Raw genomic sequence first — 13,711 nt, 5'->3', positions numbered from 1 at the left:
ATTTACTCATTCCATTAACTCAGTTGAGTGCTTTGAATCATCTAATGTCTCCCAATCTTTTGAGCAATTTTCCAGAAAAAGATGATAATGATAATAATGACAACTAACATTTATATCATGCTTGCCAGGGGCTAGCTATTTATCTAAGCACTTATACATATATATTTTCTCTCTTAATCCTCCTAAATCATCATAAGAAGTAGGCCTATCTCCTTTCTTCAGATGAGTAAACTGAGGCATGGAGAAGTTAAGTAACTCACTCAAGGTCACATACAGCTGCTGCTGCTGCTGCTGCTGCTAAGTGGCTTCAGTCATGTCCAAATCTGTGCGACCCCATAGATGGCAGCCCACCAGGCTCCCCTGTCCCTGGGATTCTCCAGGCAAGAACACTGGAGTGGGTTGCCATTTCCTTCTCCCATGCATGAAAGTGAAAAGTGAAAGTGAAGTCGCTCAGTAGTGTCTGACTCCTAGAGACCCCATGGACTGCAGCCTTCCAGGCTCCTCTGTCCATGGGATTTTCCAGGCAAGAGTACTGGAGTTGGGTGCCATTGCCTTCTCCGCACACACAGCTAATAAGCAGCAAAACCCCAGAACCCAGGAGAGGAGATATTGTGAACCCATTGGCCTCCATTTTCTGTCATCATTTTCATTATTCTTTTAAAATAGACCATGGAAACTTCTCGTTTATACAAAAAGGCTCAGCAACATCATCAAGTTCTCACCGGTGAACTTGCCAGGACATAAAGCAGAGCAGAAAGGGACATAGGAAAGAATCACCTACCAGGGAGCACAGGCTTCCCAGGAGGCTCAGTGGTAAGGAACACACCTGCCAATGTAGGAGACGCAAGAGATGCAGGTTCAATCCCTGGGTCGAGAAGGTCCCCTGGAGTAGGAAGTGGCTACCCACTTCAGGATTCCTACCTGGGAAATCCCATGGACAGAGGAGCCTGGCAGGCTGCAGTCCATGGGGAAGTGAAGGGGTCAGACATGGCTTAGCGACCAAACAGCGAAACCTAAGCGTGTACATTGTATTTGAAAGTCAAAGGGCATTTTGAATTGTTTCATGAAAATGTTTATATTCTTGCTTTCTTAAGTTGCCTCTAGGAATTACTCCTAGGTAAACTATCGGAGGAAATACAATTTTCGTTGCACTGATATTTATAACCAAAAAATAAGGAAATAGCTTAAATTCTTGGAGTAATAGTTGAGCTAAATAAGCTGTGACATAGTCACGTGATGGAACAATCACGGTTTATGGGTACCGTGCCTCCATCATCCCCTTATCCCCTTTGTACCTTCACCATCCTCATTTCTGCTTGAGAGACTATATTTCTGTAATGCAACAATGTATCAGGATTTGGATGTCAAAAACAAACTCTACATATATTATATTTATAAGCTTTCTGTATGTATACAAATACATATGCATTATCTATTATATGATAATATTGAACATTTATAAATACCATGCATATATGTATATGACATGAAGGAAATGTGCATCTGAGCTCAGTCGCTCAGTCGTGTCCAAAAGTTTGCACTCTGGAGTGGGCTGCCATTTCCTTCTCCAATGCATGAAAGTAAAAAGTGAAAGTGAAGTCGCTCAGTCGTGTCCGACCCTTTGAGACCCCATGGATTGCAGCCCACCAGGCTCCTCCGTCCATGGGATTTTCCAGGCAAGAGTACTGGAGTGGGGTGCTCACTGACTATATTCTTTAATTAAAGTCCTTTGATTTTCCCTTCTGTATTCATCTCTCTTCCAGTTTCTCTTTCGCTTTTTCCTACCCCTGTTTCACCATTCACATCAGCCTCCAGAATTACAGAGGCAGGATGGTGGTGGGGCTGGGGCGTATGGGGGGCGGGGGCAGGCAGAAGAGGGGGGCATAGGTTTAAGTTTTGAGCATTAAAGCTCCAAATCTCAGTGCAGCAACCAGAAAGCAAGCAGGAGAGCTATCACTTACTTTACAACATTAAAAACACAGCATGATATTCTCATAAATTGATCCCTTATTTATTTATTTTATTTTTTGGATATAGTTATGCATTTTCATGTATAACTAGCACATCAACATACGCCTGTGTGGATATATTGCTTAGTTAGCATAAGACTAGATCGGTAAGTGAGTAAAAAGAAAAAGGATGTTCAGTTAAAATATTAAGGAAGTGAGAGAACAGGAGGTCCTCATATGATAAAAATTGTGGAGGTTATGGGAAAGCCTGGAGTTTGGGACTCCATGCCCTAAGCTTTGGGCAAGAAGCTCTGCTCTGGTCTGAAGCCCTTAAGGGGCCCTACACAGAAACCCTCCAGGCACTTGGAGCTCCGAGAATCCTCCTAAGAGCACGTGGTACATTGAGAGGACCCCAGGGAGGAAAGCACCTTTTAGTTCCTGTGTTCATGCCCTACGATGTCTTAGAAGTTACAAAGCAACAAGTGATGTTTTCTTAAAAGGGAAAAGAATCTTAGAGGTGTGGCCTTGAGTGGGCAGTGGTCACAGGGCAGCCTGGGCTGAAGTAACACCCCTGTTACTGTCCTGGAGGAGTATGTGTGTGTGTGTGTGTGTGTGTGAGCACAGTCCCCATCAAGGCTGCAGGAGGAACACCCAAGGGCTCCTGTGCTCCGCTCCCCGGCAAACAGCAGGCACTTAATCTGTGTCTGCAGAATCACCGTTGCACACGGGAGGCGCCACCAGAAGGCAGGTGGAGGAGTTGCTGACGTCGTCCTTGGGTGTCAGCATGTCATCCTTTGCTCCTGCCGCTGCTGTGCCCTGAGCCCCATGTCAACATGGCCCCAAGGTGGGAAGTCCGTGCCACCAGGAGGGTCACTGTCTTGTACATTTATGCACAATGGAAGGTATTTCCCCACCTTTCCCCAAAATCCAAAGTATGTTTCTCATCATTTAACCTTCAAATGTTAAAAGTAGTGCTTTTGAAAGGACTCTGGGGTTGTACTCTAATAGCTGAGCCCCTCAGAGCTCATGGATCATTGCTATGGACACAGGGTGCCCGCTGGAGACCCACCCAACTGACCCTTGGAAATGGAGGTCAAGGCCAGTGCTCAAGAGGAACCAGAGTGGTGGAGGTGGGACCCCCAGGCATGACGTTCACAGTACGAAAGCCTTCTGGTGCCCAGAGGAGAGAAGGAACCTCTGAGAGTCTGAAGGGTGCTCTGAGCTGGGAGGAGGCCAGGGCTCAGCGGCCGAAGTGATGGGTGGAGCTGCAAGCTGGTCCCTGCGTGTGGCTTGGAAGGAAAGCATGCCAGAACAGGTCGGGAAGGGACACAAGCTAGGGAAGGGGCCCCGACAAGCAAGGCTAGTGTGCAGCCGCACCCCCTGGCTCAGCGGTGCGCTCAGCAGCACCCCGCTTCATGTGGCACAGCTTGCAGAAGAGACCGGTGTTCAGCGGGTAGCACCCCTGGCCTGTGGGCTCCACAGACAGAAGGACCCTGCAGTCCTCACACCGGGAGCAACTCTATGGAAGTTTCCTCCCACGTACTCAATTTTGAAGGCATCCTTCCCGTCTCGGGGGATGCTGGGATTCTCACAGATGCTGCACAGCGGGGCGAACTTCCTCTAGAAGTCGTCCAGGCGGTACACCTCATTCTGGCTGTCCAGGGCAAAGCTCTCTTCCCCAGTGCACTGGGCGCAGGGCACACACAGGAGGGGTGGAAGGTCTGGCCTAGGGCCCGGATGATGTGTTCCTGGACAACCTCGCCACCCTTGCCACACTTCTCCAGGGTGTCCTGGTAGCAGGGTTCACAGAGGGGCCGCCCATCCTTCTGGTAGAAGCTCTGCCCGGCCAGCTGGTGGCAGCAGACACGTCTATGAAGCACTGGGCGGGTACTGCCTCTTCACGGCCTCTACGGCCAGCTCTCGGGGGGACACAGTCCCGTGGCAGAAGGCACAGATGTCTGCGGAGGCCTCTCTCCCAGGGAAGCCGACAGGCTCTTCGGGGCGGGGGGGGGCAGCTCCTCCTCTGCAGGCTTGACATGACTGGGCCGAGGCTGCAGTGGAGGCCCCTCCACCAGGGCCTGTGGGGGGGGGGGGGGGGGGGGGGGCAGGTGCAACTGCTCTAGTCTGAAATGAGTGATGCCCCCATCGCAGAGGGGGGCTCTTCGTCAGGAGGGGGCAGGTCCGATGGAGGGGGCGGAGGCGGAGGTGGGAGGATGTCCAGGTCTGGAAGTGCATCGTCAGCATCCAGGGGCGAGGAGGAAGCGAACACCCTCCATTGGAGAGCTGAGGTGGAACAGCTGGCCCTGGGGCTGCAGACCTGCCAGGGGGCATCCAGGAACGGAGCTTTCCCACCAAGCCCGCCCTGGGTGGGCCCAGGAGATTCCCAGGGGCGGCCAGGCCGGGCCTCCCAAGCTGCTCGCCTCACCTCCTCAACCACAGCCTCATCTCGATGTGGGGGCACCAGGGTGATAAAGACCAGGCGACCCTCTTCTCAGGCTTGGAGGCCATTGGTGGGGCTGGGATCTGGATTTTCCTAGGAAGGCCGAGGTCCCCAACGTTCAGGCCGGCTCCACGGAGCCGCCCGCTCTGGTTGGTCACCTGATCTCTTATTTAGCTGAAGGGCTTTGTAGAAATTCTCCTCTCTGCTCATCAGTCCCTCTGCCTCTTGCCTTTTCTCTACATGTTCCACTGGACATTTCGCAAACAAATCTTGGGCATGGAGTCTATTCTACTTAACAATAAACCCCTCTTGCAATTGGGGTCACAAAACCGCAGTCAGAGCGCGGAGATGTCTGTAAACCTTGCTTTCCCAGATGGAGAGCAGCCCAAACAGGGATTTGGTCAAGGGCGTTGGGAATACAATAGGCGAAGTCTGTAATGAGAACAAAAGAGGCAGATGACTAGTCCCCGCTCCATCTCAGTGGGCAAGAGTGTAGCCTTCCAGATTTGTCATTGCCTTGGAGTCTGACAGTCATTAACATATTTCCAATAAGCAGGAGAAAGAAACAGAACAGAGTGTCTATCAGAGGGTGTGCCTGTCTGCCTTTCTGTCATGCAAACGACCACAGGAAACTATGACTTTGCTCCCTCCCCTATGGGGGAGGGAGAAATAGGGAACTGAGATGTTGGAAAGAATGGGGGTTCTGAGATGATGAAAGAATGGGGCTAGATGAGGAGGTTAAAATGCTGTTCCTGGATTGAGAAAGGGAATATCCATTTTTCATAAGACCAACTGCAAAACGTACAATCGTCCGGGTAGGATCCTCCCACCGTGGCGTCCTGGCAGGTAGACGGGGAAGGACGTCCAGCACCCAAGTGGTCAGACGGCCGCGCAGTAGACTGAGGGGCGTCATCTGCACACCCCCAGGCAGACACAGAGTGCTAGTCAGGCTGGCCTTGCCCCACCCTAAGGCTCCTGCCCAGAAGAGTGTATTGCAAATACCGCATCACTGATTTGCATCACCTACCACTATGTTTATGGATACATTTATTTACTTTTAATGCCACTGTTCTTTAAAAATTATTTATTTCTATATTTTTGGTTGTACTGGGTCTTCTTTGCTGCGTGAGGGCTTTCTCTAGTTGCAGTAGGTGGGGGCGACTCTCTAGTTGTGGGTTCAGGCTTCTCGTGGTGGTTTCTCTTGTGGTGGAGCATGGGCTCTATCTGGGGCAAGCGGGCTTCGGTAGTTGTGGCTTGCAGGCTCAGTAGTTGTGGCACTCAGGCTTAATGAATTGCTCTGCGGCATGTGGAATCTTTCCGGACTGAAAGATTGAACCCATGTCCCCTGCATTGCCAGGCAGATTTTCATCCACTGGGCCACCTGGGAAGTCCTATGGATACATTTATGAACAAAGTTTCCAAGTAGCACAATTATGCAAGAAACTAAAATGACTGATTTATACAAGTGTGGATTTATTTGAACCATTCCATTTCATGCCCTTCTCCAGCTAGGTGAGGAGCTTCCTTGGTGGCGCAGTGGCAATGCATCCTCCTGCAATGCAGGAGATGTGAGAGACACAGGTTTAATCCATGGGTTGGAAGATGACCCTGGGGAAGGAAATGTCAACTCACTCCAGTGGTTTTGCCTGGAAAATCCTATGAACAGAGGAGCCTGGTGGGCTACAGCCCATGGGGTCAAAGAGTCAGACCCAATTGAGCACACAGACACACACAGACACACACACACACCCCTAGGTGAGTCTAGGCTACCACCACTTTTTTCTTGGTCATCCCTAACCTTGAGATGCTCATCCCCTGTGGGTGACATGGGCATGTATGGAGAGTATTATTGTAATAGAAATCCAGCTCTGGCACTCGCTCCAGCTCCCCATCAAAACCACTCCATCCTTCCCCTTTCTTGGCAGAGGTTTCCTCCCACCGTAGAATCTGACCGTGGCAGAGAGCCATTTTCCCGGTGTCTTTTGCAGCTCAGCCGATCAATGGCACCTGATTGTGCCCAAAGGAACTTGAATGTTTCAGGAAGATACCTTTCTTCTCTTGATTTCCGAAGAGAGATTTCTGCTTGTCTTTTTTTTTCTTTTCCATGGGGAAGGCATATGATTCCTGGATCTGCAGCCGCTGTCTTGTGACCATGTGGGAACAGCCCCAAGATCTCGAAGATGCTGACCCAAAGCCTGGACATTGCCAAGCAACTAAACCAATCTTAGAAATGCCTGTCTCTAGGCTTCTTGTTAGGTAAGAAAGGAACTTGTCTAAGCCTCTTTTGGTCAGATATTTTATTTCTTGCAGCAGAGAGTATAGACAATAAGTCACAACATATTAGGCCGTGTAGTAATGAAATGTACAATCCCAATTCTCCTTTATAGACCCCTTGGAGGGCTTCCACTGCAGGTGGAGTAACGTCCAGAGTCCTTGCCTGGACCCACCAGGCTCTGCACATCACCCCTCCACCTTTCCAAGGATTCTCAGGCTTTGTTCTGTGTTCCTGCCTCACATTCTCCTTTCCTTCCTTGTTTTCTGTCCTGGTCAAATATCTGCCACAGGGCCTTTGCACACACTGACTGTGTCCTCTTCCTTCTTCTACATACAACTTTAAGCTTTAAGGCGGCTTCTTCATAACAGCTTTGCTTTATCACCCAATCTAAAGCAGATCTCGCACACTATGGCTGGTGACACCTCCCTGCTCTGCCCTCGGTGACTGCGGCTGACTGTGGGGAGGGCCACTCGATGAGTGTTCCAACTTCCTCCTGGAAGGGCAAGGACTGAGGCTGAGACTGCCTTTCCCAGGCTCCTGGGAACTGGGTTCTACATGGAGTTGAGATTCTGCCTATCAGATGTACAGAGGTGGTTTTCCCACACTGTTGCATGAGCAGAGACAGGTGGGTGGAGGAGTTATCTGCTGGCAGGGGACCTGGAGGAGGAGATGTGACTCTCACCTTGACAAAGGCAGCAGCTCCCTGAAGCGACTCATTTTGCAATGCACTTTGGGGCGCTGATATTATCATTTTTTGCTAGAGGTTGTTTCTTTGTTATTGTTTAGTCCCTAAGTCATGTCCCACTCTTTGCAACCCTGCGGACTGTAGCCTACCAGGCTCCTCTGTCCATAGGATTTCTTTAGGTCTCTTTAAAATGTGAGCCAGCTATAACATTTTTTAAATTTTATTTTTAACTGGAGGATAATTGCTTTATAATATTGTGTTGGCTTCTGCCATATAACAAAGTGAATCAGCCATAAGTATACATATGTCCCCTCACTGTGATTTTAATTCTGTATCTATTTGTACATGGCCTTGTTAGCTGGCATCTCCTGCTCACTTCTGTGCCCTGAATACTCAGCACCAGGTGCAGCACATGTCTAGGGTCAGAGTTACTGGTTGAGCAGGTGAATTAGTGACTGAAAACAGTGGACCTTGCACGGGACTTCCTTGGAGGCCCAGTGCAGGGCTTCATCTTCTAGTACAGGGGTTGGGGATTCAATTCCTGGTCAAGGAGCTAAAATCCCACATTCCTTGTGGCCAAACACCAAAAGAGAAAACAGAAAAAATATTGCAACAAATTCAATAAAGACTTTAAAAATGATCCGCATCAAAAAAAGTAAAAAAACCTTAAACAAAAAACCCAGAAATTGCCTGTAAAGTCATAAGAAAATATGAAGCCCTGAAGTCGTATGTTTGATATTTCAAATTCTGCTGCTGCTGCTAGGTTGCTTCAGTCGCATCCGACTCTGTGCAACCCCATAGACAGCAGCCCACCAGGCTCCTCTGTCCCTGGGGTTCTCCAGGCAAGAATACTGGAGTGGGTTTCCATTTCCTTCTCCAATGCATGCATGCATGCTAAGTTGCTTCAATCATGTCCGATGGTATGCGATCCCATGGACAGCAGCCTACCAGGACCCTCCGTCCACAGGATTCTCCAGGCAAGAATACTGGAGTGGGTTGCCATTTCCTTCTCCAATTTCAAAATCTAGCCATGTTTAAAAAGCCAGGAAGCTAACATTTTTTTTTTTTTTTACTCTTTTCAAAGGTCTCATCCTCCCCTCCCCTCTCCCTATGTCCATAAGTCGATTCTCTGTGTCTGTGTCTCCATTGTTGCCCTGTAAATAAATTCTTCAGTACCATTTTTCTAGATTCTGCATATGCGTTAGAATATCGTATTTATCTTTCTCTTTCTGACTCATTTCATTCTATATATTAGGTTCTAGGTTCATCCACCTCATTAAAACTGACTCAAATGTGTTCCTTTTTATGGCTGAGTAATAGTCCACTGTGTAGATGTACCACAGCTTCTTTGTCCATTTATCTGTGGATGGACATCTAGGTTGCTTCCATGTTCTAGCTCTTGTAAATAGTGCTGCAGTGAACAATGGGATACATGTGTCTCTTTCAATTTTGGTTTCCTCAGGGTATATGCCTAGAAGTGGGATTGCTGGGTCATATGGTGGTTTTATTCCTAGTTTTTTTTTTTTTTTTTTTTTTAAGGAGTCTCCATATCATCTTCCATAGTGGCTGTATCAAATTATATTCCCACCAACAGTGTAAGAGTATTCCCTTTGCTCCACACCCTCTCCAGCATTTATTGTTTGTAGACTTTTTGATGAGGGCTATTCTGACCGGTGCGTGGTGATATCTCATTGTACTTTTGATTTGCATTTCTCTAATAATGAGCGATGTTGAGCATCTTTTCATGTGTTTGTTAGCCATCTGTATGTCTCTTTGGAGAAATGTCTGTTTAGGTCTTTTTCCCACTTCTTGATTGGGTTGTTTGTTTTTCTGGTATGAGTTGTATGAGCTGCTTGTATATTTTGGAAATTAATCCTTTGTCAGTTGTTTCATTTACTATTACTTTCTCCCTTTCTGAGGGTTGTCTTTTCACCTTGCTTATAGTTTCCTTTGCTGTACAAAAGCTTTTAAATTTAATCAGGTTCCACTTGTTTACTTTTGTTTTTATTTACATTACTCTAGGAGGTGAGTTACTCCAGTGTTGTCTGAAGAATCCCAGGGCCGAGGGAGCCTGGTAGGCTGCAGTCCATGGGGTCGCTAAGAGTCTGATAGGACTGAGCGTCTTCACTTTCACTTTTCACTTTCATGCATTGGAGAAGGAAATGGCAACCCACTCCAGTGTTCTTGCCTGGAGAATCTCAGGGACGGGGGAAGCCTGGTGGGCTGCCGCCTATGGGGTCGCACAGAGTCTGACACGACTGAAGCGACTTAGCATACATGCATACGTGGTGTTAGGAAGTGTTCTAACTTCATTCTTTTACATGTAGCTGTCCCGTTTCCCCAGCACCATTTACTGAAGAGGCTGTCTTTGCCCCATTGTATATTCTTGCCTCCTTTGTCAAAAATAAGGTACCCATAGGTGCATGGGTATATTTCTGGGCTTTCTATCTTGTTCCATTGGTCTGTATTTCTGTTTTTGTGCCAGTACCATACTGTCTTGGAAGGGAGCTAACATTTACAATGAATTTCCAACTTGCAGGTTTCACCTGGCAGCCTTATGGCATAACAGGCAAATTTTTTAAAAAAAACTGAAACAAAGCGGACATAAACCCTGTTACGAAAGAATAATCCTGACCATAATGGTTTTGTGTCTCAAGAAATGTAATCTCACTCAGAGAGATTTCCATGACCCTTTTTGATACCTCGCAAGAGGGCAAGTTGGGTTTCCCAGGTGGCTCAGTGGTGAAGAATCTGCCAGCCGGTGCAGAAGACACAGGTTCAGTCCCTGGGTAGGGAAAATTCCCTGGAGAAGAAAACGGCAACCCACTCCAGCATTCTTGCCTGGGAAATCCCATGGACAGAGGAGCCTGGCAGGCTACAGACCATGGGGTCACAAAGAGTTGGACATGACTTAGCAACTGAACAACAACAGGAGGACAAGTTGCACTCTGATCTGAGATGCTGGCTTAGTACCATGGAACTCATCATTGAAGATACAACCTCACATTCTCTCCTGGGCGATTCCCTGATGAGACATAGGCATGCCATCGACAGTCAGATCCATGAGGGCATGAACCCATGTCTGGCTCACGTAATCCCTGTTCTCGATGCTTCCTAGAATACAATCAGCACTCAGTAACCAAATGAATTCGATAGATACAGCAACTTTCCTCTAGGTACCTATTTTACATATGGTAACATATATGTTTCAATGCTACTCTCTCAATTCCGTCCTACCCTCTCTTTCCTCATTGTGTCCAAAGTCTGTTCTCTCTGTCTGTGTCTCTATTCCTGCCCTGCAAATAAGTTAATCAGTACCATTGTTTTAGCTTTCTTATGCATGATATTTGTTTTTAGTATGCTATTGCAAACAGCAGGTGCTGCATGCTCTTTAAGCATCAATTTTGAGGAGTTTCATAAAGGACTAAAATTAGTGTTTAGTCACATTAATGAATCAGATACCCCTTTTGTCTCATTGGTGTTCAGTTCAGTTCAGTCGCTCAGGCATGATCCCTGTCTCACACATGTAAAAATGTATCTTCTAACAGCTACACAATCTTCTTTAATTGTAGTAGGCTCTCTCTTCCAATGTGGATTTTTCCATCAACTCCTGAAAGTAGCAAATGACTGTATCTATTTTTCTCTTTGTCCTCCCTCCTTGTAGCTGAGCTTGTTCTTCCAGCTTCTATCTGGTATTTCAATGGAAAGTTCATACTCTGTGAAGTTGTCCATTGTTTGGAACTGTTCCTGGGTGACTTACTCCCACCATGAAAATCATTAGAGAGGAGAGAGTGGAACCAAGGGGACAGAGGAGAAAGGGGGAAAACCACAGACCTCAGGAAAGCCTTCCAGAAAAATCATCTCCCCAGGAGACAAGGCAAAACAGAGGTTTGTGTTTCTTCACTGTGGCCAAATGTCCCTGCTCAAAGACTGGTGTTAGCTGGAAGAAACCATACTTCTACCAAGTCTGCTCGTGTTTAATTCTGTTCTGTTTATTTACCTGTAAGTTACATTAATATATATCGATTTTACTGTTTCAGTCTGATATAATTCACAGTACATTTCATCCTACATACAGTAGGCATATATGATGTAGAGCTCATTTATGCATATCAGTAATGTATTTTCTCTTCTCTTTTTATCACTTCTTTGATATCTGTAATTGGCACTGATGTCCCAAATCTGTACTGACTCTGAAAGAAAGTGTTAGTTGCTCAGTCACGTCCAACTCTACGTGGCCCCATGGACTGTAACCCACCAGACTCCTCTGTCCATGGGATTTCCCAGGCAAGAGTACTGGAGTGGGTTGCCATTCCCTTCTCCAGGGGATCTTCCTGACCCAGGGATCAAACCTTAGTCTCCTCCACTGGCAGGCAGATTCTTTACCATCTGAGCCACCAGGGAAGCCCCCTACTGACTCTAGGAGTTTCCAATATACACAGGTGATCACATCCTCATTTGATGCCACCAAGAGTTGAGATTTCCCAGTCCTGAGATGTTCTGATGCTCTTCCTTGTGACCCAGAGCCAAGGAACTTGCGTCCACTCTTGTCCTCCCTCTGCACCCACGTTCTTGCACATGACTCCAGACAACACACTGACTCCACCCATCCCTAAGAGTCCATGCTGCCCAGGGACCTGGGAATCCAGAGAGAGTTCTCAGCAGCCTGGCTGGGGCCATGACGCACACAGGCTGAGCGCAGGAGGGAAGGTGAGACTCAGACACAAAGATGGGGACACGGAACAGATGGCGCAGGGATCCTGGGCCCTGGAGCCTGGGGTGTTTGGGAACTAGGGGAGCAGGAGGGGAGGGGGCTGTGAAGGCTGATGGGGAGGCGCTAAGCCAGCTGTTCTCCAGCACCTGCGGCTCATGATTCCCAAGCCATCACATCTCCATTACCTTGGAAATGGCTAAACCAATATTGCCTCCAGGCTCTCGCATTCTTTTCATGTCAAAGTGGTATTTTTTGTGGTATTCAAGTCACGCAAAGGAATGTAGGCAACCCAAGTCAGTTTTGTCACCAAATTACAACCTAAACGCTAGTAGGCTTGAGGTTCACATGTCCGTGGGGGACCTTGTATTTCAGTTTCCACTAACTCCCCAATTAATCTGAAATTCCTTTTACAGAGCACACAAGTTTTCATGCTAGACACTGAAAGGAAAGCTAAAACTGCAGCTGCCGGAGAGAGGTGGCACACTGGTATGAATGGGCTTCAGGCAAAGCACATGTGGTGCCAGCTCTGTGGGTGCCAGGGGGCCCGGGGAGGGGCCAGGGAGACACGCTAAAAGCAAATGCCCTGAGCTGAGCTTCACGGAACCTTTTTGACATCTGTGCCCCTTATGTCTATCTATTCAGGGACACATGAAGATTGTGGACAGGCATACTCCAAATCCTGTGTTGGACAAGTGAGCAATCGCAGAGCCTTCTAGAAGCAGTTTCCAGACAGCAACATGGCTACTGGTATGCAAGGAGATCAAGCCAGTCCATCCTAAAGGAAATCAATCCTGAATCTTCATTGGAAGGACTGACGCTGAAGCTGAAGCTCCAATACTTTGGCCACCTGATGCGAAGAGTCAACTCGATGGAAAAGACCCTGATGCTGGGGAAGATTGAGGGCAGGAAGAGAAGGGGGTGGCAGAAGACAAGATGGTTGAATGGCCTCATTGACTCAGCTGATGTGAGTTTGAGCAAACTTAGGGAGATGGTGAAGAAAAGGGAAGCCTGGTGTTGCAGCCCATGGGGTCACAAAGAGTCAGACCCGACTTAGGAACTGAACAGCATCCGTGACAGCATTTATAGTGTCTTAAATGCATATAGTGTATTGCGCTCAGGTCTGGGGCTACAGCTCTGAGAAAAACTGAAATTTAGAGCTCACAGACCCTGTCATCTCCTAAAGGGATACACAAGAAATCAGGCAGTTACCACGCAGTCTGAGAAGTGTGATGTTATTCCAGTTTAATAGACACTTTCACAGCAGGGTGCTGCTGCTGCTGCTGCTAAGTCACTTCAGTCGTGTCCGACTCTGTGCAACCCCATAGACAGCAGCCCACCAGGCTCCCCCGTCCCTGGGATTCTCCAGGCAAGAACACTGGAGTGGGTACAGCAGGGTGGGGTCTCCTCAAAATTAAAACCAAACTCTTTGTATTTAATGCCTACCTCCCCGGATCTACCGTCAGTCCAAGAGGCAGGACTCGAGTCCCTCCTGCGGACTCACTGAACTGGCCTCTTGCCAGCAGGCACTTAATAAATAATTGCTAAATATCTGAGCAAGGAAATGACTGGGCCCTAGGCGAGAGGCAAGCGTGGAGAGTTAGGGACCATGAACTCTATTCCTGGGGTCAGGGAGGCTTTGCGGAAGAAG

General features: G+C 47.9%; 1 pseudogene; it reads right to left on the bottom strand.

Annotated features, from left to right (window-relative positions):
- Positions 1 to 2,044: 2,044 nt before the first annotated feature.
- Positions 2,045 to 4,457, bottom strand: LOC101115581 (filamin-binding LIM protein 1-like; annotated as a pseudogene).
- Between the last annotated feature and the right edge of the window lie 9,254 nt (positions 4,458 to 13,711).

Source organism: Ovis aries, chromosome 20 (genome assembly GCF_016772045.2).
Source record: "Ovis aries strain OAR_USU_Benz2616 breed Rambouillet chromosome 20, ARS-UI_Ramb_v3.0, whole genome shotgun sequence".
Classification (NCBI taxonomy): domain Eukaryota; kingdom Metazoa; phylum Chordata; class Mammalia; order Artiodactyla; family Bovidae; genus Ovis; species Ovis aries.
Note: the sequence above shows the minus strand (reverse complement) of the source record. Positions and strands in the feature narration are given on the sequence as shown.